This window comes from Lissotriton vulgaris, chromosome 8 (genome assembly GCF_964263255.1).
Source record: "Lissotriton vulgaris chromosome 8, aLisVul1.2, whole genome shotgun sequence".
Lineage (NCBI taxonomy): Eukaryota > Metazoa > Chordata > Amphibia > Caudata > Salamandridae > Lissotriton > Lissotriton vulgaris.
The window spans coordinates 1369445827-1369473091 of NC_141696.1; the positions used below are offsets into that span (position 1 = coordinate 1369445827).

At 50.1% G+C, this 27265-nt stretch overlaps 1 protein-coding gene and 1 pseudogene across 1 annotated transcript in view; one reads left to right on the forward strand and one right to left on the reverse strand.

Annotated features, from left to right (window-relative positions):
• Window positions 1-23121, reverse strand: part of TMEM50B (transmembrane protein 50B) — a 176529-nt gene extending 153408 nt beyond the window's left edge. The window contains exon 1 of the mRNA XM_086935333.1: window positions 22934-23121. The gene's annotated coding sequence lies outside the window, so the exon portion shown is untranslated. The remainder of the gene's footprint in view (window positions 1-22933) is intronic.
• On the forward strand, window positions 14373-16615 carry LOC147698756 (zygote arrest protein 1.L pseudogene; annotated as a pseudogene).
• Window positions 23122-27265: the final 4144 nt, after the last annotated feature.

A 27265-nucleotide genomic window follows, 5' to 3' on the forward strand; every position in this document is an offset into this window, starting at 1 on the left:
TGGGGTCCTTTGGTGACTTACCTTTATTCCCGCTCCCCCCCCTTTCCCCCCAGCGGTGCCGCCTCTCCCTGGCTCCCCGCAGGCTCCTCGCCCGCAGCGGCCGCCGGTGCTATCCGGTGTCCGTCCTCCCCCCCTCCATCTTAGGCCCTGTCACATGTCTCTCATCTTCAACAAAGGAGTGGTGGTGATGCCCCCCTGCGAGGAGGGCCCCTCTTATATTTTTATGATGTCTGTGTAACATGCCTTTGCACCTCAGGGGCCCGCGTGAGGGACTACTGATTTCATTTTCTTTGCTTGAACTGGCTTCCAATGTGTTGCGTTGCATTTTTTTGTTGCACAGTGTACTGTACCTGGCTTGTAATTCCTCAATCAAGGTTTTGGAAAAATAAAAAATAAAAATATAAAAAGAAGCCATAGGAGAAATATACCAAGAAACCCCCTCTGGGAATAGTACTTCATTAGTCACAACAAAGGTATAGCGAAGTACAAATTGCAAGCAAATAGAGCCCAGCTACCAATCAATGTGATCAAAAAACTTCCAAAAGAAACAAACACAAGCAAAGGAAATCCAAAAGCCATAAATCAAGACATCCCCCAGAGACTTGTCAATTGCAAGACAGCGCCACCCACAACACTGCTGTACATGGAACTCAAACCTAGCAGATATAGCAACTAAATTACAAAGACAATAAAAGCTTCATGGAAATTGTAATACTCAATCTCATAGCCACAAGACAATACATCACATACCTACACTGTTCATAAAGCTCGTCTCAAGATCTTTTCCCAAAAACCAATATCCAACACATACTCACCTCACACATAAATGTAGAAACCCATGTGAAATTTTCATGATTTGCCTCAACGTAACTCTAACAGCAGCTGTCATTTTCTCGCTAATATTAATAATAATACCAGACTTTGCCACAAATTACTTGTTCAGCTTCATACATCTGCCATTGAATGCGTGAAATTCTAAATCCAATTACTTGCTCCAAAGGTTTACATTTCTGCACCTTTTCGAAGGTTGAATGTGCGCTATCCCACATTATACCCCTACATTATGCTAATGCTGATTTTATTGGGTTGGAACCATGTGATCTCCACAAAAGCTCCGTAGTGTATTCTAGGGTTATGCTGACCATGATATGGATGTATCCTCTTGTTGCCTGTGTCAGTGATTCAATTTTATTTTTGTCTGTACATTTTTCATACTTTGTGTAGCGTTTTTTTTCCAACACCCACACATCCTTTTCTGCTGATTTTCCGAGACAAAAGTATTCAACAGTTATACAACCACATCAAACATTAACATCAGAAAAGGACAGCCTTAAAAGGACAGCCTTTAAAGGCCCCGCCCACAATGTACACAGGGATTAGTCTGACAGTGCCTTCATTCCTTTCACACCATCAGTATCATATCACATTCTCAAGATCCTGAACTTAATCACTTAAGTGCTAAGGACTTTCTGGACACACGCGCTGAGAACATGTCCAGTACGTCCTAGATGAAGAAGCAAGAAATCCCTCTGGAGCTTCAACTGTAGCCCAAGGCTATTTTTTTATTTATAAAGTCATTGCATTAAAAGTGAAATTAGCCGAATGGCTGATTTCACTTTATTGGTGCTCGGTGGGAATATTTCAGCCCCTTCATCCTTCCCCACAGTACCTTCCGGGATCGATTTTGGGTAAACACCCTAGTCCCCCTGGGACTCCTATAGATTTGATCTGTGCCTGTCCCAGGCACTGAGCCAGCCACACAAGTGGGGTAGCGTTTTTATCAAGACAAGTGGGGGAACGCTGGATGGTAGGAATTTTGCTGCTCCTTGTGGAATCTGGTAGTTTACATCAACGAAATACAAGGAAAATGCACTACATTAGGTAAAGTTTGAAGTTTTCAGAGCATTCTGGGTAAGAAAGAAAACGTTGTGGGATCCACACGAGCACACCACCCTGGTCTCCCGCAGGCGTCTAGTTTTCAGAAATGTCTGGGGTTGGTAGGTTTCCCTGGGTGGCCGTCGAGCCCAAACCCAGGCCCAAATACAACAGCTGACCCAATTGCCAATCAGGTCATTTCTTTTTTTTTAATAGGAAATATTGATGTCTCCAGATTGTGCTTTAGTCCCCTTTCCTGACACAGGCGCTAGTCCCACCCACACAAGTGAGGTACCATTTATATTGGGAGATATTGGAGAATGCTGGGTGGTATGAAATTTGTGTCTCCCCGCAGAACCCAGAAATTTCCTGCACAAAAATTTCAGGAAAATGTGCGTTTTAGGCAATGTTTGAGGTTTGCAAGAACTTCTGTGTAAGAAAACCTCATGAGAAGCATGCAAGTCACATAACCCTGAACTCCCTGGGCCTCTAGTTTTCAAAAATATTTGGGTCTGATAGGTCTCCCTGGGTGCCGGCTAAGTTAGGGCCTAAATTGCGCAGACATTAACATTGCAAAAAAGGAACGATTTTGGGTGAAAAAATTGATCTGTCCATTGTGTGTTTTGGGCCCTTGTCTGTCGTGGGTGCAAGACCCCACTCACACAAGTGAGGTACCTATTTATCAGGCGATGTGGGGGAAAGCTGGGCAGTAGGAAATGTGTGGATCCCTGCAGATTCCAGAACTTTCCCCTCACAGAAATGTGAGGCAAATGTGTTTTCAGCCACAGTCTGAGGTTTGCAAGGGTTTCTCTGTAGGAAAACCTCATGAGAACCACATGTCACATCACCCTGGACACCCCTGGTGACCAATATTCAGAAATACACGCAAATTGTATTGTATTATGGTACGACCCTTGACCCTGCTCCCAGGCAGGTCGCTCCCCACGCCGCGCAGCTCCACCTGACTGCGCTCGTGTCTCAAGCTCTGCTGCTGCCAGGTTCGCAGCCTACCGTAAGTCCCGTTCGCGTTTCCATTTTTTGTGTACTGTGATTGTCTCGCATATTGTTAAATTGTACTGTGCTGCTGTTTGGTTTTGCCCTCTCTGTTTTTTCTCCTTCCCCTGAACCCATTGTGCCCCCACCTTTTTTGCCTTCTGTTTTCCTGCCAGCCCCGATTACCACCGCCCCTGCGGCCCCATTCCCTCACCATCCACTCGCCTCAGCCTCCCAGCTGCTCCTCCCTCCCACCTCCCCTTATATGGCGACAGCGCCGAAGGCGCGCCTAAGGAAAGCCCGTCTGCTCCCGTCCGCGCCTGGACCGCACCCAGCGCCAGGACCCCTGGCCCCTCCGAACGCAACAACGCCCCGTCTCTGCTACGACTCCAGCACCCTCCACGCACTCAACGCCGGACGTTCAGGCGCCTGCTGCCTGGCCACCCCGAAGCGCACCAAAGGACCCTTCTCCTGCCGGAGCTGAAGGTTCACCATCATCCGGCCCGCCAACCCGACCAACAAGGAACTCAACTTCCTCAGATGCATCCTGCTAAACACCTGCTCCGCCCGCGAACACCCCGTCGAGCTCTGGGACCTACTCAACACCAACTCCCCAGACGTCGCCTTCCTGACAGAGACCTGGCTGACCCCCCTCCTCTGCACCTGACATCGCCATAGCCATCCCGGAAGGCTATAACATCACCCGCAAGGACCGCCCCAACGGACTAGGAGGGGGAATTGCCATCGTCCACAGGATCACTCTCAAAATCTCAACACACGCCGACGACACCCTCAGCACTGCCGAACACCAGCACTTCCAGATCCACACCGATCCCAACACCACCCTCAGAGGCACCCTCATCTACATACCCCCCGGACCCCAACCGCAGTTCAGAGACTCCATCACCGACTTCTTCAGCACACACGCCCTCGCCTCCACGGACTACATCCTCCTCGGGGACCTGAACTTCCACCTCAAGAACAACAACGGCGCTAACTCCTCCACCCTGATCGACAACCTCAGACTCAGACAATTCATCACAACACCCACTCACTCCGCCAGCCACACGCTGGATCCCATCTTCTCAGCAAGCACCCACATCTTCTTCGACAGCACCACCGAACTCCACTGGACCGTCCACCGCTGCATCCACTTCACCTTCCAGAAACCCACCACACACACCACCGCACCCAGCAGATGCCGCGCCGCAGCTGGGGCAAGATCACCCAGGACCAGTTAACCACCGCCCTCGCCCAGAGCCTGCCCGCGGACCCGACCAACCCCAACGCCGCAGCTCGCAGCCTCAGACAATAGATTAACGACTGAGCAAACAACCTCACCCCGCTCAAGAAGCCCCCAACACCCACACCAGCAAGAGAGCCGGCTGGTTCACCAAAGACCTCCAGGCCCCCAAGCAAAACTGCCGAAAACTACGCACGCAACCTGGGCTTCATCCTGGACTCCTCCCTCTCCATGACCAGACAAGTCAACGCCGTCTCCTCGTCGTGCTTCAACATCCTGCGCATGCTACGTAAGATCTTCCGGTGGATCCCCACCGAGACCAGGAAGACGGTCACCCAGGCCCGCGTCACCAGCCGTCTGGACTACGGCAACACCCTCTACGCCGGAACCACCGCCAAACTCCAGAAGAGACTCCAGCGGATCCAGAACGCCTCAGCACGACTCATCCTGGACATCCCCCGTCGCAGCCACATCTCCGGACACCTGAGAGACCTGCACTGGCTCCCGGTCAACAAGAGAATCACCTTCCGTCTCCTCACCCACGCACACAAAGCCCTACACAGCCAAGGCCCAGGATACCTCAACAGCCGCCTCAACTTCTACGCTACCAAACGCCAGCTTCGATCGACCAGCCACGCCCTCGCCGCCGTCCCCCGCATCCGTAGAGCCACCACAGGGGGACGGTCCTTCTCCTACCTCGCCGCCAAGACATGGAACTCCCTCCCCACCCACCTCCGCCTGACCCAGGACCACCTCGCCTTCAGGAAGCAACTCAAGACCTGGTTGTTTGAGCAGTAGCAGATCCCCCTCCCCCAGCGCCTTGAGACCCTCTGGGTAAGTAGTGCGCTATATAAATGCGATGATTGATTGATTGATTGATTGACCCGCGAAAGAACACCGGAAAGCTACACAGCCCACAGGAACGCTACGCACCAATACCACAAACTCATCAGGTCCGCCAAAAGGACCGCATTCAGAGACCGCATAGACAACAACGCACACAACAGCAAAGAACTCTTCAGCATTATGAAAGAACTCTCCAACCCCAGCTCCAACACCAACGTCATACCGCCGTGACAAGACCTGTGCGACTCACTGGCCACCTTCTTCCATCGCAAGATAGCAAACATCCACAACAGGTTGGATTCCGCCACCAACCCGGCAACCCCCGACAACCCCGCTCCCACGACCACCGCCCGCACCAACCGCCAGCTCGCCTGGACCAACATCAACGACGACACCATCAAGATCAAGAACACGGTCCACTCCGGATCCCCAGAAGACCCCTGCCCACACCACATCTTTAACAAAGCCAGCAGCACCATCGCACCCCACCTCCGGAAAACCATCAACATCTCCTTTCGAGACAGCGACTTTCCCAGAGATCTGGAAGCACGCGGAGATCAACGCCCCACTAAAGAAACCCAAGGCGGACCCCAAGGACCTCAAGAACTTCGGGCCCATCTCCCTGCTCCAGTTTCCCGGCAAAGGTCATTGAAAAAGCCGTCAACAAACAACTGACCAGCTTCCTCGAAGAGAACAACATCCTGGACCCATCCCAGTCCGGGTTTCACAGCAACCACAGCACCGAAACTGCCCTCATTGCCGCCACCGACGACATGTTATGTTATGTTAATTTTGTCTTTTATAGCGCACGGCTACTCCATAGAGTGTCCCGGCGCTTTTATTGAAAACCAGTAGCAGAGTAACACAACACAATAAAGAAAAGCGGACCTACAAAAATAAAGAGGAGCGAACTAAGGGGCGAAAAGCCAAGTTTTGAGGCCCTTCCTAAAAGTCAGCAAATTAGAGGTGCTGCGTAGTGCCAAAAGCAGCGTATTCCAAAGCTGTGGCGCCAACAGCCTGAAAGAGCGACGCCCAATGCGGGCCCTTTTTACTCGAGGGACCACCGCAAGGAACAATGATGGTAGAAGGCAAGCCTCCTTTGGAGATTTTTTAGCTCCTGAGGCGTGAAGAACCTTGTGGGCCAAGGTCAAGGCCTTAAAAACTATCCGCTTCCGGATAGGCAGCCAGTGAAGCGACTGCAAAAGGCCTGAAACTCTGGCTCGCCTATACAGGCCAAAAATGGCCCGCGCGGCAGAGTTCTGGACCACCTGCAGACGTTGCAGAAGATATTCCGGCAGGCCAAGATACAGGACGTTGGAGTAGTCCAATCTTGAGCCAATTAAGGCCTGCACCGTCATCTTCCTATGATCTTCTGAGAGCAAAGGAAGAAACTTACAGAGCATCCTGAGGAGGCCAAAGCATGTTCCCATAAGACCAAGGATCTGAGATCTTAATGTCAGGCCATTATCCATCTTGATCCCCAGATTCTTAGCTAGCTGGTACGAGTGCGCTGGAGGAAACATATTAACAGGCCACCATTCCTGTCAGTCTGGGTCAGATGGGCAGCCGAAGAAGAGTACCTCAGACTTATCCGAGTTGCACTTGAGGCTGTTAAGCTGGAACCATTTAAAAACAGCCCCAAGGCACTCTCCATCAAAATCTTCTTCTTTCCTGCACGTAAAGAGGAGCTGGGTATTGTCGGCATAAGATACGATCTGGGCCCCATAAGACTCCGCCAATGCCGCCAGAGGGGTCATAAAGATGTTAAAAAGAGTCGGGCTCAACACAGAGCCCTGCGGGACTCCGACTCCCAAAGGCGGCATAACGGCAGAGCTAGGTGAGGCCCAGACCGTTTGTCGGCGGCCGGCCAGGAATGATCTAAACCAGCTAAGCACCGTCCCCCTCAGACCGATCTCATGAAGTCTGATGAGGAGCCCCTCATGGGGGACGGTATCAAAGGCCGCCGACAAGTCCAACATTACGAGCATAGCTTTGCCCCCCGAGTCCAGCGCCTCTTTAATGGCCTCAGACACCTCCAAAAGCGCTGTCTCGGTGCTTAGATTGGGGCGGAAGCCAGTTAGAGTGGAGTGCAGCAGATGTGAGATTCCAAAAAATTGGAAAGCACAATATGAACATGCTTCTCCAGGATCTTAGCCAGCGCAGGGAGGAGAGAGATAGGCCTGTAGTTGACCAAGGCCTCCAGGTCTAGGCCAGGCTTCTTGAGAAGGGGAATGACAATCGCCTGCTTCCAAGACTGCGGGACCACCCCCCGACTCAAGGAGAGATTCAAAAGTGGGTTCGCCAACGGGTTTACAACTTCAGCCATTTTCGCAAAGAAATTTGGCCGGACATGGGTCAAGAGGCGACCCAGATTTAAGGTTGGCCATAAGTGCCAATGACGAAAGAACTGAAATAGGCGGAAAATCTGCCAAGACTGAACCCGAAAGGGCCCACGGACCTGACCCATCCCCGAGGCTGGGAGGTACTTCAACCACCCTCAAGGGAAAAGAATCCTGGATCAGTTTTATCTTGGTGGTAAAAAAGTTGGCAAGAGCAGAAACCCATGACTCAGAGGGATCGGCCTGGGTCGAATTATTTCGTGGGGCCGTGAATTCCCTGACGATCGTAAAAATCTCCTTGAAGGAATTAGAGGCAGCCTCTATCCTCCTTGCAAAATAACCTTTTTTCTCCAGGAGGATATCCCGATGGTAGGCCTTAACCGCTGTCCTATAGACAAGCCTGGCCGCTGGATCGTACTGTGAGCGCCAAGCCCTTTCAGCCACCTTGCACTGCCGTTGAGAAGCCGACAGTGCTTCAGTGAACCAGGGGGCAGAAACCCGTTTAGATGTTAATCGGGGGCCATCACAGGGGCTAGATCATTCAGCCTATCCGTTAGCCACGCCTGCAGGGACTCTAAATCCCTCTCCAGGTCTCCCGTGAAAGGGCAGGGATGATCCAGAGATGCCTGAGCCAGCATCTCTGGAGTCACCCGAAGACTAGGAGCGGTGCTCGATGGTTTCTTTGTGCCTAGTACATGAAATTTGGCCATCCTATGATCTGACCAGAGCACCGGCAAAAGTGACATGACCTCAATGGGGGACGTGGAAAAGACCTGGTCCAAAATATGGCCCTTTTCATGCGTTGGTCCAAAGAGGTAAGGAGCAAGGCCTAGGGGGGGCCGTGATCTCAATCAGTTTGATCGTGTCAGGGTCCAATCCCTCATCCATATGGAAATTAAAATCCCCGGCCAGGATTCAGTGCTCCGCTCTCAGAACCAGCGCCGAAATTGCCGACTGGAGCTCGTCGAAGAAAGAACCAGCCGGTCCAGGGGGCCTATAAACTAAAAGCCCTTTAAGAGATTGATGAGGCGCCAATGCTATAGAGAAAGCAAGGGCTTCAGATCCTGTAATGGCATCCATGGGAATAATCGAGCATGCGGCAAGTTTATTCACCACAAGTGCCACACCCCCGCCCCTCCCCTCCGATCTATCAGCATCCTGCTCGACAATGGAGAGACCGCGGCCTTCAAACATCTGGACCTGTCAGCCGCTTTCGACACAGTCTGCCATCGCACCCTAAGAGCACGCCTCCATGATGCCAGAATCCAAGAAAAGGCCCTGGACTGGACCACCTCTTTCCTCACCGGGAGAAACCAGAGCGTCCGCCTTCCCACCTTTAGCTCCAAAGCCACCGAGATCATCTGCGGCGTACTACAAGGCTCATCCCAACGTTGTTTAACGTTTACATGGCCCCGCTCGCCCAAGTGGCCCGACAGCACGACCTAAACATCATCTCCTACGCCGACGACACCCAGCTGATTCTCTCGCTCACCAAGAACCCCCACACCGCCAAAACCAACCACCACGAAGGACTGAGGTCAGTCGCCGACTGGATGAGGAACAGCCGACTGAAGCTGAACTCGGACAAGACGGAGGTTCTCATCCTCGGTTCCTCCCCCTCGGCCTGGGATGACTCCTGGTGGCCGACGGCACTAGGAGCACCCCCCACACCCACCAACCACACACGAAACCAAGGGGTCATCCTCGACTCCACACTCTCCATGACTAAGCAGGTCAACACCGTCTCCTCTTCCGGCTTCAACACCCTTTGCATGCTTCGCAGGATCTTCAAGTGGATCCCCACCGAAACTAGAAGGACGGTCACCCAGGCCCTCATCAGCAGTAGACTGGACTACAGCAATGCACTCTATGCGAAAGCCCCGGCCAAACTCCTGAAACGACTCCAACGCACCCAGATCCTCAACATCCCCCGCCACAGCCACATCGCACCCCACCTGAAGGACCTGCACTAGCTCCCCATCAACAAGAGGATAACCTTCAAGCTCCTCACCCACGCACACAAGGCACTCCACGACACCGGACCAGCGTACCTCAAAAGCAGACTCAGCCGCTACACCCCCGCCCGCCAGCTCCGCTCCTCAGACCGCGCCCTCGCCAACGTCCCTCGCATCCGAAGAGTGACCACCGATGGCAGATCAATCTCCAACCTCGCTGCCAAGACGTGGAACACCCTTCCCATCCACCTACGGCAGACCGAAGACCTCCTGACCTTCAGGAGACTCCTCAAGACCTGGCTCTTCGAACAGTAGCAGCGCCCCCCCCCCACCTCTCCCCCTTAGCGCCTTGAGACCCTCACAGGTATGTAGTGCGCTTTACAAATGCTATGATTGATTGAGTGATTGATTGATAGGTTGCCCTGGGTGCCAGCAGAGATGCGGCTCAAAATCCACAGCTACTCATATTGGATTGTATGACATTATATATTAGTGCGGCTTGCTATGTGGCACTTTTTAAAATTAATCATTTTTTATTGGTGGGAACACACTCAAACCTCCCTTTATTGATTACCCTTACTACCCTATTGCCCCTACCTATTGCTTCTAAACCCTAAAACAAAAGTCTACCACTCTATACCCTTATCATCCAATACCTCTACTGACCCTAAAAACCCCCTTACAGCCCAATACCCTTACCCAACCCTAACAATACCCTTACCAATACCCTTATCCATCCCAAAACCCTAAAAACACCCTTACGACACAGTACCTTTACCCACCCCAAAACCCTAAAATGCCCTTACCACCCTATACCCTTAGCCTTACCCACCCTAAACCCTAATAAAATCCCTTGTTACTCTATGCCTGTACCTACCCCTAAACCCTTACGACCAGATGCCCCTACCCACCCATTAACCCTAAAAAATCCCTTATTATCCTATGCACCTGCAACCCTTAACCCTAAAAAACCCTAACAACCCAATATATATATACATATATATATATATATATATATATATATATATATATATATATATATATATATATATATATATATATATATACACATATATATGTGTATATATACACATATACACACACACACACACACTCACACACAAACACTTACTTTAATTATACTTACCATGCGTGGTAAAGGAATATGAGTGGTAAAGATTTGCATTGTAAAGGTTGGGTAGTTAAAACAATGTTGTAAATTATGTTTCCCTTCACAGTGTAAAACAAGCATTTACAATGCAATGGTCTCGGCATTATTAAAGGTAGAGCTATTGGCATTGCTCATGACATTTTTTTTTTTTTAATCATAAATAAAGGGAATTATCATTTATATTGCCAATAGCTTGCATATGCGAGACCTATTGCATTAGTACCCACACACAGAGTAAGTAGTAGAGTGAGTAGTTGATAGTGAGTAGGAGAGAGTTATTAGGAAAGCGAGTATTAGAGAGCGAGTAGTACAAAGTGAAAGAGTGAGTATTAAATAGTGAGAGTGAGTAGTAAATAGTCCTAGAGCCACACATATTTACATGCACAGCCACACCCTTACATATACAAAGTGTATTTTTAGTTTCAGTAGTAAAGAGTGAGTAGTATAGAGTGACTAATTATGAGTGAGTAGTGTTGAGTAGTAGAGTGTGTGTGTGTGTGTGAGAGAGAGAGTGTGTGTGAGAGTGAGAGAGTGTGAGAGAGTGTGTGTGAGAGAGAGTGTGTGTGAGAGAAAGTGTGTGAGAGAGAGTGAGTGTTTGTGAGAGAGAGTGTGTGTTTGTGAGAGAGAGTGTGTGTTTGTGAGAGAGAGTGTGTGTTTGTGAGAGAGAGTGTGTGTTTGTGAGAGAGAGTGTGTGTTTGTGAGAGAGAGTGTGTGGTTGTGAGAGAGAGTGTGTGGTTGTGAGAGAGAGTGTGTGGTTGTGAGAGAGAGTGTTTGTGAGAGAGTGTGTTTGTGAGAGAGTGTGTTTGTGAGAGAGTGTGTTTGTGAGAGAGTGTGTTTGTGAGAGAGTGTGTTTGTGAGAGAGTGTGTTTGTGAGAGTGTGTTTGTGAGAGAGTGTGTTTGTGAGAGAGTGTGTTTGTGAGAGTGTGTGTGTTTGTGAGAGAGAGAGTGTGTTTGTGAGAGAGAGAGTGTGTTTGTGAGAGAGAGTGTGTTTGTGAGAGTGTGTGTTTGTGAGAGAGAGTGTGTGTGTGTGAGAGAGTGTGTGTGTGTGTTTGTGAGAGAGTGTGGGTGTGTGAGAGAGAGTGTGTGTTTGTGAGAGAGAGTGTGTTTGTGAGCGAGAGTGTGTTTGTGAGAGAGAGTGTGTGTTTGTGAGAGAGAGTGTGTGTTTGTGAGAGAGAGTGTGTGTTTGTGAGAGAGAGTGTGTGTTTGTGAGAGAGAGTGTGTGTTTGTGAGAGAGAGTGTGTGGTTGTGAGAGAGAGTGTTTGTGAGAGAGTGTGTTTGTGAGAGAGTGTGTTTGTGAGAGAGTGTGTTTGTGAGAGAGAGTGTGTCTGTGAGAGAGAGTGTGTCTGTGAGAGTGTGTCTGTGAGAGTGTGTCTGTGAGAGTGTGTCTGTGAGAGTGTGTCTGTGAGAGTGTGTCTGTGAGAGTGTGTCTGTGAGAGTGTGTCTGTGAGAGTGTGTCTGTGAGAGTGTGTCTGTGAGAGAGAGTGTTTGTCTGTGAGAGAGAGTGTGTGTTTGTGAGAGAGAGTGTGTGTTTGTGAGAGAGAGTGTGTGTTTGTGAGAGAGAGTGTGTGTTTGTGAGAGAGAGTGTGTGTTTGTGAGAGAGTGTGTTTGTGAGAGAGTGTGTTTGTGATAGAGTGTGTTTGTGAGAGTGTGTGTGTTTGTGAGAGAGAGAGTGTGTTTGTGAGAGAGAGTGTGTGTTTGTGAGTGAGAGTGTGTCTGTGAGAGTGTGTCTGTGAGAGTGTGTCTGTGAGAGTGTGTTTGTGAGAGAGAGTGTGTGTTTGTGAGAGAGAGTGTGTGTTTGTGAGAGAGAGTGTGTGTTTGTGAGAGAGAGTGTGTGTTTGTGAGAGAGAGTGTGTGTTTGTGAGAGAGAGTGTGTGTTTGTGAGAAAGAATGTGTGGTTGTGAGAGAGAGTGTGTGGTTGTGAGAGAGAGTGTGTGGTTGTGAGAGAGAGTGTGTGGTTGTGAGAGAGAGTGTGTGGTTGTGAGAGAGAGTGTGTGGTTGTGAGAGAGAGTGTGTGGTTGTGAGAGAGTGTGTTTGTGAGAGAGTGTGTTTGTGAGAGAGTGTGTTTGCGAGAGAGTGTGTTTGCGAGAGAGTGTGTTTGCGAGAGAGTGTGTTTGTGAGAGAGTGTGTTTGTGAGAGAGTGTGTTTGTGAGAGAGTGTGTTTGTGAGAGAGTGTGTTTGTGAGCGAGAGTGTGTTTGTGAGAGAGTGTGTTTGTGAGAGAGTGTGTTTGTGAGAGAGAGTGTGTTTGTGAGAGAGTGTGTTTGTGAGAGAGTGTGTTTGTGAGAGAGTGTGTTTGTGAGAGAGAGTGTGTTTATGAGAGAGAGTGTGTGTTTGTGAGAGAGAGTGTTTGTGAGAGAGAGTGTGTTTATGAGAGAGAGTGTGTCTGTGAGAGTGTGTCTGTGAGAGTGTGTCTGTGAGAGAGAGTGTTTGTGAGAGAGAGTGTGTGGTTGTGTGTGTGTGTGTGTGTGTGTGTGTGTGTGTGTGTGTGTGTGTGTGTGTGTGTGTGTGTGTGTGTGTGTGTGTGAGTGAGTGTGTGTGAGAGAGTGTGTGTGTGTGTGTGTGAGTGAGAGTGTGTGTGTGTGTGTGTGAGAGAGTGTGAGAGAGAGAGTGAGAGAGAGTGTGTGAGACAGAGTGGGAGAGAGACAGGAAGGTGCACTGGCCTACAAAGGCCTGGCAAACTTGTAATGTTTTGAAAGTGTGATCCTTTAGGGTTTGGGCATGAGCCATTAAGGTTGGCCGTGGCTTTTGAGAGTTGACTTTGTCAAAGCAGCTCAGGAACTACAGTTAACAACCCCAACAGAACCACCAAAAGTACCCGATGCTGCCTCCCATCAAAGCTGAAAACACTGCACTGAGTTACAACAGTGCAGAGCTACCACCCATGACCTGGAAAGCTACATGTAAGGTGTTCCAAATCACATGGCTGTTCATCGTGCAAAAATGTCTCATCACCCGATGTGACCGTGTGAAGAGTGTCAATACCATGTAGCACACAACAGCACCGTCTGAGCAGGATGCTGTGTACACATCAGCTGAAAAACTGAACCTTCAAATATATAATTTCTTGGCCATTATCAATAAAAATATTGAATAGAATTGCATGGCAGAATACATTAATCTTAATATAACGCTTCATACCACACTCCTTCCGTTTTTAGGTTTTGCCTTAGCCATGCGTACGAAGTACGCATGCGCTAGCAAAACCTCTTGAGTTCTATCTGGGCTGATGACCCGCCTCTGCCTATCATTGGCTAGCTCCATAAATGGAGGCTAGCCATTGGGAGGCAGAGGCCGTGTGAAATCATGACTGCAAATCCCACAATGCAAAGAAAACGCATGGACTGAGTTAACTACTCACGCATGGACTTAAAACTTAAGAACTCTGCTATCACGATTATAATTTAGCAATAGTGGCCTGTCTCTACACAACTAAAATTATGTTCGAACTAGGCACCTGTAATCTTTAATTAATTTCAAAGTTCTATTCTAACAATAAACAACGACAGCGGGCACCATAGGAAAATCAGGACAACATAGATCCATTTAAAGAAAATAATAATTCACTATATTTTAACGTAACATACTGTAGCCCTATCAATTAGGTGCATTGCTGAGCCACTAGAAACCTTAAGGCAAAATGTGTTTAGAGAGATAAATTTCATGAGACAAAGTTGCCTCCCGTGTAAAGTTAAAATAAGCACTGCACTACTTCAATTAAGGCGCGCGGGTTCAGCTAAGGGAGACATTTTGCAGACTTTAAATATAGATTTGGGCTAAAACAAGTTTGTATTATCCACTATAAGCTCTGCTATGCGCTTATGGCGAGTCTGGGGTCTGTCTCTGCAGGTGGGGTTGCCAAACTCCAATTCCATGTCTTAATTGAGCCGTTTGCAGACTTCACCTGCCGCCCTTATTTAATTAGGCCTCAGGGGCGGGCTCGGGGCCAGACACTATGGCTACGATATCGGACGAGGCAATGGACAGCTACATGTACTCGGCCTACACGCCGTACAACTACAGGTATCTGAACCCCAAAGGCAAGGGCGGCGGCTGGAGGCAGCGGGGTTACCTCACCTCCTACGCGGACACCGGAGAGTACTTCGACAACTACCAGCGCGCGCAGCTCAAGGCCATCCTGTCCCAGGTGAACCCCAACCTGACCCCGCGCCTGCGCAAGGCCAACACCCGCGATGTGGGGGTGCAGGTGAACCCCCGGCAGGACGCCTCGGTGCAGTGCTCGCTGGGGCCCCGTACCCTGTCCCGCCGGAGGCGGGGCGTGTGGTGACAGGCTCCGCAGGAGCCCGACGGGACCCCGGCCTCCTCGCCCCCCAAGACCGTACGCTTCCCCCGGACCGCCGCGGTGTACTCGCCCGTCGCTTCCCGCAGGCTCCCCACCTTCACGGAGGAAGAGGACGCGGAGGCCAAGGGCGGCGGAGAGGGGAAACCCGAGAGCGGGGAGAGCTCGGGGGCGCGGCCCGCAGAGGAGAAGGGTAGCCCCGCGGAGGGAGGCCGCGCAGACCGGCAGGAGGAGGCTAGCTTGGAGGAAGAGAAGAAGCCAGAACAGAAAGCCGAAGGGGACGCAGCAGCAGAGCCCGGGCAGCAGGAAACCACCGCCTCCCCCGACAAGGGCAGACTGCGTTTCCAGGTGAGGAGCAGGCAAGGGTCCATGGCTTTTTTGGGGGGTGAGGGGGGATTGTACGTCTCACTACCATATGGCCTACTACCCGCATGTAGTATACACTCCGTGACAGCCCTCGCCCCTTCCCTCTCACCCCGCCACCTTTGGGGGCACCCATTCGTTGCTGACTCCCCTCGCCAGTCCATCTCTCCCAATAACCGGCCGTTGCTTGTCTACCAGCTGCCGCTCAGTTTGAGGCCCATGCTGGAAAAACTTTCACAACGTTTTTTTTTTCTTTGGCGTTCTGATACTTGGTCTTTTTTTGTTGATTACTTTAGGGACTTGAGACTTAAAGTATCTCGCATAGACCTGGGAAATTTGAGACTTGTAGCCACGAGAGGAAATCCACTGGAATCGAAAAGAACTGCAGGCAGTGCCAGATCTAAGAGTTTGAAAGCAGTGTGGGTATTTTTTTTATCTGGATTTAACCAATTAGTTGTCAAAACGGGGTGCTTATTCACGTAATACCAATGAATTCTTAGTGGGGGTCAGTTGTTCGCTTTGTTGCTGATTGTAAGCTGGGGTACCTGCAGAAATCCACTGCAAAGGTCAAGGTCATGTCTGAGGTTCTCTTAACAGCAGAACCATTCCCTCAACAAGCAGACAATGTAAAAGCAATTGTGAAATCGTTCTTGAGCTGGAAAAAAGGAGGTTATCAGTGAAAAGCACCCTCAGATTTCTGTCCTTTATAACGCGTGCGCGAGGCACTGTCTCTGATGGCTGCAGACAAAGAGACTGCAATGTGTTTGGGCCGGTGAGGAGTGCCCTCTTCCTGCCCCCCACTCTCAATCATGCGAAACCTTGTGCCTGGGAGTGCGTCTCAAAGCTGAGAGCCTCGCCGGCTAGCTTTGCGTCTCGCTGGCAGGACGGAGAGTGGACGGCTACAGCTGCAATGTAATGTGTCGGAGCAGGGGAGAGCTACAGTTTGTTCTCTTCTGGAGTTCCTCGCCCAGGGTCCTAGCAGTTTTTACTCCTTACTGGAGGGCCCTCTGCGTGCAGTTTCACGGGAGTCCGCCCCAGCAATGCCTTCTTGGGTGCAAAGGGCAGCAAGGCCGTTAAAATTAAAAACATGCATTTTAGCAGCTGTGTAAGTCGCGCGCTGACAGCACTGTAAAGGCTGGTCAGCAGCACACGCAGAGTGGAGTGCACGGACACTGAGCCCCCCCCCCGCCCCCTGGACTACAGGACGCCGGCCCCCACTCTCTCTTCCAGCACCGTGATAAGAAAAGAGGTCCTGAAGAGCTCTGTGCCCCCCGCGTCTGCACGCCCCCTCACCAGACCCGAGCGGTGCCCATCAGCCCCTGTACCCATCCTCCCCTGCTGGTGTTCGAGCCGGGCCCCAACCCCCGCCCCGAGGAAACTAACTGCTGACGGGGTCCCCCTCTCTCTTCAAACACCCCATCTCGTTCCACACGCCTTCTATCCTGAGGGGCTTCGGTCCCTCTCACCCGACAACTCTCACTCCCCACCCTCTAATGTCTCTCTTTGCCCTGCAGGTGTCTCCGGCCCTGAGGTAAGAGAGTGTTTGTTGGGGGGTCCGAGGGTGGGGCCATGGGTGGTGGTGGCATCTGTCCGTGATGTACACCGGGGCACTTGACCGGGGGTGGTTGCAGGGGATGTGCGCAGGGAGTGATGCGCAGGGTTGTGGATGCATGGGTGTGAGGAAGGATGCATGGGCTCTAACTTTGTCAAAGGCGAAACCGTTGCATTGTAAATGCTTGTTAAATACTGTAAACAATAGATGTGAATATCGCCCACTTTAATGATACCTAAATTACCAACCTCAGAAGGGTGAAAGTCAGAGCCAGCCTTGCCAAGATTCGAATTCAATGACTTGGAGATCACTGCATGTTTCATCAGTAAATATTAAACTCAGCTATCCTGACGGCCTTTACATAGGGGCATTAAGCCAGGAACAGTTTGGAAACAGAGTTGCAACAGCCCAGTATACTTCCTGTTACTTCTACTGGCTTTAGACTACGGGTAGACGAGCAATGTCAGGGGTACCAAAGCCCAAACATCGGATCTATTGATTTTTTTATAGCGCAAATTTAGCCCAGGGTCCTTACAGTGCTTTGCATGAGCCCCAGATTACATTACTCTCTGTTTTAAAGCGCAGGGAGATTAAGTAATTTTCCCAGAATCACAGGTTGTTGAGCTAAAGCCAGGAATGGAACCTCGTTGTCCAAGTCCAAAGTCAGCAGCTCTGGCCATAAGGCCAAATTGTACTTCAGAACTAGCTTTGTGATTTACAATGTGTGGGTGTATGCAGATAGATGTCTTCCTGCCCTCTCTACCGAACTCCTGCAATGTGCAAGAGTTCCTGAAGGGATGGAGGGGGGAGAATGCACCCTGCAAAGACTGAGACACCCCAACATGTCCCCTATGGACTCACCTCCTCCAGACGCCTTAACGATGAGAGGAAGGGCGAGGAGGGTTAGACACACTCCCTGGACCTTCATCCTTGCAGAGCCGATGGAAGACTGACACCTCCGTCTTCTGTTCACGAGTGTTCCACCAGGATGGTGCACCTCCTAGGTTCCCGTGCACTAGTGCTCCCACAGAGCGGAGCAACCCCCTGGCCCCTCTCACCGGTGCTCGGCCCGAAGTGGTACAGGAAGGACACTGCCTCACTTGCACTAGTGTCCACAGCAGTTCGGCGCCCTGGACCCCGTGCAATAATGCCCACCGCACAGCAGTCAGCCCCCTGGTCCCCGTGCACACGTATCTACCCCCGACCAGTCCAGCACCCTGGTCCGGAGCACTGAAGTTAGGTAATGCAGTGCACTAATTCCTACCACACACAAACCATCACTCTAGCTCCTGTGCACAAGTATCCACCCTAGAACAGTCCGGCACCCCGGTGCACAAATGTCAACTCCAGAGCAGCTGCCTACTTTACTTCACCTCAGCTGTGCGAGGGGGGGGGCGGAAGGAGACACGGACAGCGGGGGCGGGAAAGGAGACACTGACAGCGGGAAAGGAGACACGGACAGCGCGGGGGGGGGTATACCGGAAAGGAGACACGGACAGCGGGAGGGGGAGGGGGGTGGCCGGACCACGTGGTGCCTACTTTACTTCACCTCAGCTGTGCGAGGGGGGGGGGGGGGGGGGAAGGAGACACGGACAGCGGGGGCGGGGAAGGAGACACTGACAGCGGGGGCGGGAAAGGAGACACTGACAGCGGGAAAGGAGACACGGACAGCGCGGGGGGGTATACCGGAAAGGAGACACGGACAGCGGGAGGGGGTGGGGGTGGCCGGACCACGTGGTGCCTACTTTACTTCACCTCAGCTGTGCGAGGGGGGGGGGGAAGGAGACACGGGCAGCGGGGGCGGGGAAGGAGACACTGACAGCGGGGGCGGGAAAGGAGACACAGACAGCGGGGGTGGCTGGAAAGGAGACACGGACAGCGGGGGGGGTGGCCGGAAAGGAGACACGGACAGCGGGAGGGGGAGGGGCGGGAAAGGAGACACAGACAACGGGGGGCGGGAAAGGAGACACGGCTAGCGGCACACACACATCATACATAAAGACAGATGCCAGCTCCTAGGTTCCCGTGCACTAGTGCTCCCACAGAGCGGAGCAACCCCCTGGCCCCTCTCACCGGTGCTCGTCCCGAAGTGGTACAGGAAGGACACTGCCTCACTTGCACTAGTGTCCACAGCAGTTCGGCGCCCTGGACCCCGTGCAATAATGCCCACCGCACAGCAGTCAGCCCCCTGGTCCCCGTGCAGGAAAGGAGACATGGACAGCGGGGGGGGAGGCGGAAAAGGAGACACGGACAACGGGGGGCGGGAAAGGAGACACGGCTAGCGGCACACACACATCATACATAAAGAGAGCCCGTGATCAGAGACAGATGAGGCGAGCCTCGGCCATGAAGGTTTCAGTCTAAGGCTCGTTTTTTTTTCCTTTACCATGCGCTCATATTAAAAGCGTGCATCTTTAGAGCACGCTACTTACCCGCTAGCACCCACGTGATGCCTACTTTACTTCACCTCAGCTGTGCGCCCATCCTGGCTGCAAATAAAGGCCCCTCAGCAAAACGCCCGGGTTGCAATCTCGGCTCAGCAGCGGGCCGTCGCCGCAGTGACGTGGGCAGCTTGAGTCGCGGGAGGAGGGCGGGAACACACACGGACAGCGGGAGGGGGGCGGGGAAAAGACACGGCGGGGAAGAATACAACGGCCGACCTAATCAGCGGGAGGAGGGCGGAAACAGAGACGGACAGCAGGAGGGGGGCGGGAAAAAGACAGCGGAAATCGAGGACAGCAGCCTACCTCATCTTAAGGAGACTTAAAATGGCGGCCACAAGCTTTACAAATTTTTCGGATTTGGGGGCGTGTTTTGCTGTTCTGAGTGACGGACGACGTCACTGTCTAAAGAACAGCAAAAATGACGCCCCCAAATCCGAAAAAGACAGGGCTTCTTTGGAGGGACGGCTCTCTCCTCCAATGGCTGGCCTCCATTTAGGAAGCCAGCCAATGGTGGAGAGACAGAGCAGGGAGGCGGGACCTTCTGCGCTACTGAGAGTCATTAAATCTCCGGCCTAAGACTGCGCAAGCGCAGCCTTTTAGGCCTTCGACCTAAAAAGAGTGGATTCTACTGGGTGAAACATGAAGTTTCCAGGTTGCATTCTGGGGCATTTGGTGTCGCAGGTGCTAGCCCTAAACACACAAGTGGGATACTGTTATAAATTGAAAGATGATTTGTTATTACCAAATGCATTTGTGGCTTCCAAACGTAAGCCAGCGTGGAAGAAAGAAGACATTTTTGCAAGATGCCCTCTGGATCACTTCATAGTATAGTTAACCACAAATTTGGAGGTGTACAATAACCACTGTTCCTAAACTCTGTATCTTGTCAACATTTTCAGAAAAACATAGGTTTCCTTCATATTAATTTTTTATATTTTACCATAGGAAATGTTCTAGTAAGTAAGCAATGAAAAATCATTGTACGGTGCAGCTCAGTTGTTGGCTCTGGGTATTGTGGGTTTTTGGGAAACCTACAAATCCTATATATTGCCACAACCAGAAGGGTCTGTTGGAAGTAACAGTATACTGCATTCGTAATTTTGCCATTGTGTCAAGACATTACAGATGAAAATGTTGCATCAAATGGTTGATTTTTCCTACTCAGTTCCGTTATTTCAACAGTTGGTTTATTTGTGCAAACCTTGAGGAGCTATAAAAATTAGGCTGCCTGCGGTGCACCCATGAATGGGGGCGGCCACCTTCGTGCCACATTCCGACACATCCCCCCGCCCAGTCATTGTGCTACAGCCCCTGGGCAACAGGAAGTAATGCCCTGTAAAGTTGGTCTCAAACTACTTGGCCCACGGAGCCAACACAGGGGGCTACCTGTTTTTACATCTGGACCTCATGCTCCTCACAAGATACCAATTTGAGCAAGTGATGAGGTCAGGTTTAGAGTGGTCAGGAAACTTTGGGCCGAGCAAACGATAGTCCAGCCATTCTTTTCATATTGGAGCGGCATTCGCAGCCTTTAAGGTGGGCCTCCCCCCCGATCGCATCAAGAAGGTGGGGCGGTGGGACTGTCAGTGTTATAAGCGTTATATTTGCCCATAAGGGGTGAGAAGGCTCAAGGGTGGCAGGCAGTGTAAATTAGTGTGGTTTGAAGAGGCGTGTCATCAGCTTGCTGTGTGCATTTGTTAAGCTTTTCTCATTGTGGTTTGTCATATTTGTGTATTATGTGTGCAACAATTAAAGTGTGTGATCAAATTAGCATTTCTTTATTTCGTCAGGGTTCAAGGTGTGGGTGATTGGCCACTCATTCATCGCTAGGGTGGTACAATGGGCAATGACCAGAACCTGGAGGAACAGGTTCAACCACACACTGATAGCATGGTTGGGGTTCCCGGCCATGCGATGGCAGAGTTCCTCAATAAACTGCAGCGGAGATTAGCGGGGGGACAACAGTCATCCACCATGGTGGCAATGACCTTACATCTATGGGGCACTGTGCGCTAAGACAGGCAATGAAATCCACAATGGGCGAGATCAAAAAATGCATGGGGCGCTGCAAGTTAAGGTGGTCTGAGATTACCCTACAGACAGTCTGGCACGGGGACATCAAACATTCCTGCAGTAGGGTAAACAGCGCCATGCGCAAGTTAACAGAGCAGAGGGGTTTTGGCTTTATAAGACATGGACTGATACATGCCAGCGCCATTGGGTACTTTGAGGTAGCCGGAGAACACCTGTCAGAGGTTGGCATGGACTTGTTCCTGTTGGACCTGGGTGAAGTCCTTGTAACTGCGGGTTGTAAGTGAAGCAAATGCCTACCTTGGTGGGGGACCACTGTCACATCCAGAGCAATGGCAGATTTACAGGGCGATCCAGAGGCTGATTGGTACATAGGGGTACAATTTCTAGGAGCACAGCAGGGGTGTCCTATGCCAAACCCCAGGAGTCTTTACAGCAGAACACTGGGCAAAACGTAGGTGCCCAGCAAGTCCTTTGGCAAGTTGTACGCCTGAACAACTGGGGGCTTGCCTTGCAAGGCTCCGCCCCTTAAATGGCACGAGTTAAGTCATGGACTTGGGATCCACAGTAATTAAAGTGGGAAATCCCCCAGATAAATGGAAGCACCAGTAGGGTTGGTCAAGGTGCAGTTTGGCTCATCAGGCGGACAGGGCAGCTTAGTTCATTCACCGATGCTGCCCTTGGATTACCCATAACTTAACCCACCACGTTGGCATACTTCTTGTATGATATAAACCTGCAGCAACTGTTTTCCAACAAACCTTGTGTGGAGTGATTATGTATTGCAGTGCATGCTGATAACTCATCATGTTTGGGGAGGGCTGCCGATATCGGCACTATGGCTCTTTGCTGAACTGCAAATTATCTCTAATTTTCAAAAGTGTGTAGCTTTCTTGGATCACCCATATGTTTCACACCAGCTTCTTCCTCAAACTACATGTAGGTTGAAACCACACAAATCAGGAAAAATTATTACCTCTAAGAAAAAAAAACTGTGGTAAAAAACGTTTGTTTGAGACAATTGTGCTTTTTACTGAAAGATGGCGATCCTAGCACAGGAAACATTTTGTTGATGCCCGTAAAAAATATGCTTTTTTACACAGCACTGTTTCCCCATTCCCCCCCCCCCATAAGAATTTCCTACATTATATGAGTCCGATTCCCTCCAACACAATCGACAAACACTGGTACCTTTGAAATCCAAAAGATGTTGGGGAAAAAAAAAAGACATTTTGGTGGGAATAATTTATATGGGTAAAAAGTTAAGAAGACTAGGTGCAAAGTACACCAAATAGCAAAAGATTATTCGGCCTATCGATTAAGGGAAATCATAAAGTTTTTGAGAAGTTAGCACTATTCAGCATCCAGTTAGACAACAAAAGCAAAACTACTGAAGATATCTTGAAAGTTGGCAAGGTTGTAAATGAGCCTAAAACTTGACAGGTTGAATTTAGCAAACATTCTGACAAGGTAACCTCCCCCAAAAAAATTAAATTTAAGAGGGCAAAGCCCTGATTCTCATGTCTGAACACACAGAGAAGAGTGCCCACATTTTCCCAAAGATTGCGGAGGAGGACTCCTGCCACATCTCACAGACTCCACCTCAAGTCCAAGAGATGATACCATAAGAGCTCAAAACCAAGAAAGCACTTTACACACAATGATTTGTAAAGTTAAAGGCAGTGATTCTGATGACACATCGAGTCAGTTGATAACTCCCAGACAAGTGACTCAGATGAATGTGTAGGCTGCAGTGTAGTCCACAGCCCATATCATTAAGACAGGTAATAAGTGACGTGGATGAAGCACCTGAATGTCTCACTCACCCGTCCCCTGGCAGCGTCACAGCCGGAGGTCGGTTACTGTAGGAACGGTAGAGGGCCAAGGAAGTGGAGAGCTACCAAGCTCTACCTGGTCCTGTGGGTGACCAAAGTGTCACTCGGAGAGAAACCAGGACGGAGTCTGGGCTGGCGCAGAGCCGCGGTGCTCGCACACGATAGGACAAGAGACGGCTGCAGGCGGTGACAAGCACGTCACATACGTGCACGCCGGATGGCTCTCGTCGACGGATAGCGTCTCAAAATTCTTTTTATCTGCTGAAGAAGACCCGAAGAAGAATGAGGTCAACCAAGCACTACGTTAGGAAGTGTCCCTCTTTGACATTAGAAGGGGACGCCCAACAAAGGTGTTTAGGGGATGCAGGGCGTGTGCACATGCATCTATCAGTGCACGACTTCAGCCAATAAACAATGTGCTAAGGGGGATATCCCAAGCCAATCAGTTTCAGAATTTTTTAATTTATTTTTATTTTTAGTTATGCGTTTTTATATAGCGCGGACTTTACCCGAAGACGTCAGAGCGCTTCACAAAAGGAACAGAAAATTACAAATGAACAAATTACAAAAGCAGACGATAAGTTACATGAGGTAAAAGTGACAATTGTGAGCAAACAAATGAGGTAGCAAACAGTGCAATACAGGAGGAGAGAGTGACAAGTGTGCAGGTTACAAGAGAAAACAAAGTACATTTAGAGGTAATATACTGCAATATATGCTAAACACAGAGGCACAAGAACAAACGTTACGTAGGCAATGGTGGCACTTGTGCAAGTATCAAAAGCAAACAAAATGTGAGTCGTAGCAAACAGTGTGTTACAAGAGAAAAGTGGCGTATGCATGTTACAAAAGGGAACCAAGCACAGATACAAGGATAATACTGCAATAAATGGCATACACTCCAACCACACGAACGCACTGGGAAGGCACTTCCATAGTCATGGAGAATGGAGTTTTCAGTGATGGGAGGTCTTCCTTAAGATAATAGAGAGGGTATAAATTACTTTAGGAGGTGTCTTTGGAGGAGGAGAACTTTGAGGTCCGTTTTGAAGACCTGGGAGGAGGTAGTGGTCCGGAGCTGAGGCGGAAGTGAGTTCCATATTCTCACCGCGTTGCCTGAAAAGGATTGGGCCATCGATCTTTCCTTCTTGAAAGTGGGAGGTTCAAGCAGTAGATTTTTCGCATTACGTGAAGGTCTAGAGCCTCCAGAGAGTTTCAGCTTGTTCGCCAGGTAGCGAGGGGAGGAGGAGCACAAGGCTTTGTGGGTGATACAGGCAGTCTTGTAGATAGCTCTAACCTCGATGGGAAGCCAGCGGAGGGTGGATAACATCGGTGTGATGTGGTCGCTTCTTTTGGCCCCATAAATAAAACGAGCTGCTGAATGGAGAACAGATCTAAGGGGGGACAAGTGGGATTTGGGGAGGCCAGAAAGAAGAGAATTGCAGTAGTCCAGTCTGGAGAGGACCAGCGATTGCACCAGAGTTTTAAGGTCCTACTCCGGGAAAAAGCGACTAATTCCCTAAAGAAGGAGCAATTGGTATTGAGCAGACTTTGCAATGGAATTGATGTGGGAGATTAGATTGAGTTTTTTATCGAGTATGACACCAAGGGATTTTGCGCTGTCGACAATGATGGGTTTATTGTTAAGTAGATTCATCTGAACCATCCATGATTGAACCGGGGAGGAGAGAGTGAGGAGGAGAGGAGGAGGAATTCAGTTTTGGAGGGATTCAGAATCAGTTGATGAGTTGACATCCAGTTTTGAATGGAGTCGAGAGTGGAGCTTAGGATGGAGAGATCGTGAGTGGAGGCGACCTTGAGGTAGATTTGAGTGTCATCTGCATAGAGATGATAGTGGATCCCGGATTTACTTAGGAGATTACCAAGTGGTTCTAAATAGAGATTGAAGAAAGTGGGTGCAATTATAGAACCTTGAGAAACACCTTGACCTACTGCCACAGGAGATGAAAGACTGTTCTCTATTTTGATCATTTGGAATCTAACTGAGAGGAAGGAGGCAAACCATTTAAGCACAGTGCCCTCCAAGCCCATTCTTTGTTGAAGAGTGTTGAGGAGGGTGTTGTGATTGACAGTGTCAAAGGCTTCAGAAAGATCAAGGAGAATTAGAAGACAGGACCCCCCTGAATCGAGTATCCCCAGCGCGTCATCAACCACTTGCAGTAGGGCTGTTTCAGTGCTGCAGTTTTGGATGAATGTTTCGCTACACATCTTTCTGTGATCTTCGCAAGAAAGGGTAGATTAGTGATGGGGCGGAAGTTATTGAGGGCTTTCGCATCAGCAGTGGGTTTTTTAAGCAGATGGGTGACCTGCCCAGTTTTGAAGGAGACTGGAAGGGAGCCTTGACAAAGGGAGAGGTTGACCAGAGTGGTCCAAGAGGAAAGGGAATGGGTGTAGAAGTCAATGGCAATGGCACTGGGGATGGGGTCCAGAGAATGGTTGGAGGGCTTTGTTTCGCGGATGCACTTGAGGAGGTCATCTTCAGAGATGGGGTCAAAGTTCTGTCAAATGGCTGAGGTTTTGCGCTCCTCTGGAGGGGTAGGATGAGCGACCTGATCCACAAGTGATTTCACTTTTTCATCGAAGAATATAGTGAAATCCGCTGCTTGCTTTGTAGAATCCTCCAACTTGGAGGTTGGGGGGGAGCAGTTAGGAATCTTGACAAGATCGAATAGTTTTCTGGGTCTATTTTTGGCTGAGTCAAGAAGGGTTTTGAAGTGCGATGCTTACCCAAGGAAGATGTGCTTTTGGTACTTGGATCTTGCTGAGCGAAGCGTGGCCAAATTATCTGTGGAGGGCACTTGCCTCCATTGTTTCTCCAGGAGTCTTAGCTGCTTCCTTTCTTCATGTAGGGATTTGTTGAACCAAGGAGCTGAGGGAGTGGGCCTTAAAAGTTTGCTTTTGAGTGGAGCGGCGTTATTGATTTCGGCTGCAAGGACTGTGAGGCATTGGGAGGTGAGTTCGTCAACATCTAGGTTCGGGTCTAGCCTTGGAAGTGATAACAAAGCTGATTCACAGAGGGGTCCAACATCAATATTTTTCGCATTACGGAACCAGGAGGTAGCCCTCTTAGGTTGACCATGGGTTATAGAGTGTGATAGGTGAAGAGAGAATGGGATGAGGAGGTGGTCGGACCAGTCTACATGAACGGGGGTAGTGATAGAGAGCATGCCCGCTTTAGAAATAACAAGGTCCAGGATTGAGCCCTAGAGTGTGTTGATTCTGTGCAGTGTTGGATAAGATCGTTTGCAGAAAGGAAGGTGGCCAGCGAGTTCACCGAAGAGTCATGCGGTACGCCCCAGTGGAGATTGAAGTCACCCACGAAGGTCTGCTGAGTTCCTCCATAAATGAAGGGCCACTACCAGGCGGGCGGTAAATGACATGGAATCTGAGGGGTGAGCGGTGGTGCAATTGAAGCTCAAGAGAAAGACATTCAAAGGTGTGGAAGGAGCTGATAGGAGAAGCCTTAAGTTGAAGGGAGTTTCTAAAGATGACTGCAACACCTCCCCCAATGTTGTCAGTTCTGTCATTCCTAAATATAGAATAGCCTGTAGGTAATAGGAGATCAAACGTAGAGTGAGAGGTATCTTTGAACCAGGTCTCTGTGAGGAAGAACATGTCAATATTGTGAAAGGTGATGGTATCGGAGATTTCAAGTTTGTGTTTTACTGCAGATCTGCAGTTGTGGAGCAGCCAGCGCAGCTCTGTCAAGACTGTTTTGGTGACGGGGGCACTTGGGCTCTGAAGGGTGATCAGGATATTGTACTTATGTGGGGTACTCGGGAGGGTTTAGGTGGATGCCTGGTTCTGACAGTTGAGATTGTCGGAATAGTGTAGATAGTAGGGTTACTAGGGGATGCAGGTTGAAGAAGGGTGGCGTTCAAGGGCTTGTGTGAGTTAACGAAGTTTGCGGACAACAGGTTGAGCTTGGCTGTATTGGGGTGAGTGGGCGGGGTGCATCTCGTGGAAAGTTAGGAAGGAGTAGAGGTGCATGGAAAGGTGGAAATCTTGGAGCTTAAAAGTGAATTGGCAGCTGCAAGCTGGGAGATGGAGGTGATAAGAGAGCCTAGCTTGTTTTCCAGAGAGAGTAAGGCAGAGCACATAAGGTTGGGTGGCTCGATGGAAACAGGAGGGGGTGGAATTGGTGGTGAAAAGCAGGGAGAGGTGAGGGGACAGGAGGTGGGTTGGGGTATGGGGTTCAAGAGTGGGGAGAGGTGGAGGTTGAGAGCGGGAGTTGGTGAATCGAAGGTGAAGGGAGAGTTGTCTTTGTTGGTGTTGCAATAGAGAGAGGAATTCAGGATATAT